Source organism: Rhopalosiphum maidis, chromosome 1, assembly GCF_003676215.2.
Source record: "Rhopalosiphum maidis isolate BTI-1 chromosome 1, ASM367621v3, whole genome shotgun sequence".
Lineage (NCBI taxonomy): Eukaryota > Metazoa > Arthropoda > Insecta > Hemiptera > Aphididae > Rhopalosiphum > Rhopalosiphum maidis.
In genome coordinates this window covers 38,783,237-38,789,236 of record NC_040877.1, presented here as the reverse complement: position 1 = coordinate 38,789,236, position 6,000 = coordinate 38,783,237, and positions in this window count along the sequence as shown.

Below are 6,000 nucleotides of genomic sequence, written 5' to 3'. Positions count from 1 at the left end.
AAGGTCTCTAGAAGTAAAATAAGTCTGAACTTTTATATTATATTATAACAAAAGCGGCATCTTTTAGATCTGTTTTTATGTTAAGCATATAAGCAAGAATATTTCTTAGACATATTACAGTAGTTGATATAATCTCAAACTTTTCAAACAATTGTTTGTTATTAAAAAAATAACATTTTAAGTTCAAAACTAAACCAATGGGGAATATGAGTTCTACGATAAGAGGATTTTGGTGTTGAAAACTATTTAGACCATTCATCTGAATTGGCGAATACACTAAGTTTATTTAAAAAACTGGTAAAAAAATACTTTATAATTTATCAACTATGCAATATTGTAAAAGAAAACTTAATCTAATATTATATTATTTTTATAATAACCTATTAAGTTGTGTTTAAATAATTATTCAAAGGCAATAATAGTTTGTGATAAGATTTTAGTCTAGAAGTAAGGACTAAATAGAATAACATGATTGTTAATATTTTATTATAAAATGTTATATCTGATTGATTTAGTTCACCAATAACTACTATAAAAGTATTGTCAAGAAAATTTGACCTCAGACTTTCGATTTCTATACTGGGGCATTTATAGATTTTAGTAAAATTAATTTGAGGAATATAAATAGAGAGAGATTATGGATAACATTTAAAATTCTCAACTAAATTTAAATTATTATTTACGGATAAAAAATTGAAGTAGGTATGTTACGACTAGATGTACTTTTCCTTGTGCCATTAAGAATGATATTTGAAGTATATAGTGTAAAATAAAATAAATTACACATTTTAACCTTTTAACTAAACCATATATTTTAAGAAACCATTATTAACTATACTTGCGAATTGTGATAGTACGTCGTATACGTGTCGTCGTCAAAGTAATAAAAGATACAGACAAGTATAATAATAACAACGATAATATAACGAAATGAATTTCCTACTCTGGTACTGACTGTTTATTATAATAACCACCGAGAGAGAACGATATTTAATTATAATTCGAATCTAAAATACATTTTAATGGTACTTAGGAGTGGATAAAAGTAAAAAAAAAAAACAAAAACAAAAATAATAACAATAATAATGATAATGAAATATAGAAAGGAAATGCAAGGGAAAAAAAATAACGTATAAAAACCTATTATTGTGGTTAGCGTCACGTACAAACGAGATGTATCTGGCTATATGATAAGGGATTGCAGACGACGAGGCGAGTAGTACAATCATTAAAAGACATACAGCAGGGGCTTGTGTAATAATCGCGGTATATAATCAATGGCACTGTGCTACGACGGCGGTGGCGGGCCGAAAGTATAGCTAAAGGTACCTATAAACATACACACACACACACACACACACACACACACACACACATATATATATATATATATATAAGTATAAACGTATACACGTACAAACGTATATACTTACTAGCAGAGACACGCACACACACGCGCGCGCGCATTCATCGCACACACACACACACACACATATATATATATAGGTATGTAATTGCCATGTTGTGGTGACCGAGTTCGGTACCCACGTCCTAATAATTATTATTGTCTTTCCGTAAATGAAACGACTATTCCGACTCGATTTGTTTCCGACCGTCATTTTAAACCGACTCGACTTTACACGACGACTACGGATCGTACACACACACACACACACACACACACACACACACACACGAGCGCGCGCTTATACTCTTTTACCGCCGTGTGCCATCCTTCTCGTCCTATGTCATTATATGTATTAATATATTGTAACGTAGTGTAATCGCACTTAATATCATATACAACCTGCCCTCCTACATCCCCACGAAGGACCGTCGCTGACAAAAAAAAACAAAACAAAAAAAAAATTAGAAGAGACTATAATATAATATAATGAAATCGACGAGACGAAAATGTACGAAATTGTATATTATTATATGTAATGATAAATACACGTGCGTCGTTTATAATAGACGACCGGGATGGATAGTAGATATAGTTATATACTTATATATATATATATATATAAAGCACGTATTATGTATAGTCACAAAAATTGTTCAATATATATATATAGAGAGAGAGAGAGTAGTTATTTTTCAGGGAACGAGTGTTATTTCAACTTTCGAGTGTCGTTGTCGCCACCACAGAGGAATAGTTCCTCCATAAAACGTTTGACGATGTTAAAGGCTTTTGAAAATTCGTTATATTTATAAATGTTTGTTTTTATTCACTCCGATGTTGTGTAAAAAATCTAAAATAAAGAATCATAAAAACGCTGAAAATGTCCTTCAAAAACATTCCAACAAATCCAAATTTATTCTCAAAAATAAAATCTGTACACTCTATAAATAATAGTTGAATTTCGGCTTTTATGAAAATCAAATGAACAATCGACAGCTGCTAATATAATATTTGAATTTATATTTGTTTGGCGGTTATACAGATAGTGTATTAAAATATATCTGATGTGACGGGGGGGGGAGGCAAGGCCCCTACGGTAATGGATTGCCTAATATATAGAGTGCGCACTCCGAAATATATGTATTAGTCTCTGGACCACTGAGTATAACGAGAAAAACCAATGAATCCCTCTCGCGTGGGTCGAAACTCCACCTCAATACATATATATATATATATACATGTACATAATACGGTTTGTGTGCGCAAAGAGTTTTAAAATGGCAATCAAAATGTAAAACATGAAGCCCTCGCCAGCTTTTTAAGCGCATACATAATATACGTATAATATAGGTGTATATTTTGTTATTATATACATATAAATATTTTGCGCGGAGGCGACAAATATCTCGCGGACGGGAGTGTCAAGCGATACAGAGAGGGTTGTTTAGGACGAATATACGGCGCAAAGGAAAACGCGAAGAAACGAATGTGTGTGTTGTATGTATATATATATATATATATATTTATACATAAATAAGTCGACGGCCGTCGCCATCGAGGTGTACGCGCGTGTGTATGACGGGAGACGGAGAAACGGACATTAGCATAGCAAAGGGGTTCGACAATCAAAAAGGGCCCGCCGTCGCCGTCACGGCTCGGAGAATCCGTTCATTTCGGCATGCAAATCTGTGGACGAGACACCGCCGACGGGGGGATGATATTGCTCCACCGGCAGCAGCAGATTGCCGAGTGTCGGACGGCGGCGGTCGCGGCGGAGATGCCTTATGGAAATCGTCGAGCGGGAAAACTCGTGAAAAATGATACTCATACCACATGGCGTGTGTTTATATAAATGTATAACTGCGCTGCGAAGACTTATCGTTATAAATAAATACGCATATATAGCATGATCACGATTTAAGGTAACACTATAAATATTTCGGCCGGATGACGAAGAGTTTATTTTTGGTTTTTTTTTTATTATTCCAAAAGGACTTAATTATATAAATTACACTTGTTTTTAAAAAGTTAAAAACTGTTTACCTATTCTCGTGGACATCAACTCTTGTTTTAGTCTCTCTTTATGAGTTCAAATTTGAATAAGATTATTTTTAACAATTGTAAATAACCATACATTGCAAATACATTTTTAATAATAAAAATAACTTGTAGTATATATATAGATCAATCTGGTAAAATCAATACATAAATTCGTTGTTACTTACGTATTTACTATTAAACTGTCAACTAACTAGGTCCTATACTCTCCTGTCCACAGTGGCTAAATGCTCACATCTCATCATAAATACCATCGTCACATTGTAGCTTATATTACCTTCAAATAAAACTGTTTAAAGCTCTGGAAAAATTCCTTGAGGTATAGAAAAAACTTATATATTCTGTATGTTTAGTTTTCTAATTTTCTATTACTAATAAGAGAATCGAATTAAAACTAGGTAGGATACATCGTCGTCCAGTTGGTGTAGCTTCCAATATAGTATTGTAATGATAAAATGTGACATTGATATTTGCAAAATAATAATGACAGTTACATTATTTCTCTTGCTTAACTAATAATTAGTAATAAAATAGAACTATTTGTAATAAAAATAAATAACATTTGAAAAATATTTTTTTCTTTTATTTGTTATTTATATGGTAAAAAAATGTGTAAGATTTTATAGTCATCCAATGTTTAAAAATCTAATTTTTAGTAATGATAGAATAAATATACATCTACTGGTTCATCAGTTGTAATGATTTATTATCAAATTAAAAGTGTATGTGTACTGACTCGTGTGGTATATTATAGTATATCGTATATACTATGATATTATGATTCAATATACTATATCCTATGTATTACTTTGTTTTGTATAGGATACATTACGTTACTTTGTTAATTTAATATTTATTAAATTGTAGGTTTTCTTAAAGCCATTTCGAAATAAATAATAACAACATAATTGTTATCTGTCATGTAAGTATACAGATTTTAATTCGAAAATATAATTACAGTAAATCGTAAGATATTTCTTTATTAGAATTGCTGATACCTCTTTAGTACATCATACATTTATTTTAGTCTTTCGCTTCTAACTCTGACAATACGCCCAGCAGTACACATAATATACGTTTATCATATAATATTCCAACAATAAATTATATACTTTATACATAATATTATAAGTAAAATAAATTAAATTTGTTCTTTGTTAATGAAGTCATTATGACCAACCGTTTTTAAGGTTATATGAACGACTTGTTACAAAAGTAATTGTCTTATTATGTGTACGAAGATTTACCTTATTTAGACAAATACATAAACAATTAATATGGAATAATATTATACGCACAAACAAGAACAGTTACGTATTTACAAACATTTTCTTTTTTCTTGTTTTTATAAATAATGGATTACGTCTATACAATGTACCTACGAATTTTATATAATGTATACAATGTATATTGCTAAACTGCATTAATTGACTTCATTATATTTCATATAACTCTATAATTATTTATGTAATTTATTTTTATTAGCAATTAAGCGTACTAACAATGTATTTAATGTTACCAATACGATGTAAGCACAATGCCTTCTCGTTTAAAAAATCGTGATATCGACAATTTCAAGGATATACTCGTAAAAATATCACCAAAATTAACAAATTCCTTGGCCTTATTACTTTGTTCGCATAATTTTTGATTTATTCAAAAAAATGTAAGTGCTCTATTATTAATTCATTACCTAATACTGAACTATGTATTATTGAAACTAATTTGACTAAAATAATAATATTTATATTAATGACGTTAATTAAACAAATATTCACATCTTACAGTTATATAATAAAGATAAGTTAGCTAAATATAATATTATATATTTATATCACATTAATAATGGGTTAATCAGGTACCGTTATACACTCAGCTTGAAAAAAGGTGGAGTTCGGATTGCACTATTTCCGATTACTTTATAAAACCTACCCATTAATGGTCAGAAAAATGATTTGTATTTTACTATTTCAATTTGTATTGTTTTTGTTGTGATAATTATAGAGCAACAGTTTAAAAATAATAATGTAAAAATATATTATTTTTTCAAAACTAATAAATAACAGTATAAAACTATGCACCATGTACATTTTTCCAAAATTAGTTATTACTTTTAATGATGTCATTGTTAAACTAAAATTGAAATATTAATACATTTTATGGAAGAATCAGATTGAGTGTAATTCGAATATTCTTGTTTAGGTGCCGTTTGGCAATCTTCGATTTCGTTAATATAGAGTGTATTTGGCTATTCTTGAGATATTATGTTCAAAAAGCATTATTATCAAAATTATAAATCTATAATTTGTAGTTACATAGATAATATAGTACACGAGTATACAAAAAATATTCGTGTTGAGAATTAATTGGAAATATTGCGTCAGTAAATGAATGAAAATACATTATAGAAACTCCGTTAGGAGGTATAAATTAGACTTCGTGCAGACATTCTTTAAAAAACCTTATAATATTTAAACCATGATTTTTTAAGGCCTTGGCATATGGCTTTTAGAATATATTAGATATTATTAAAAACA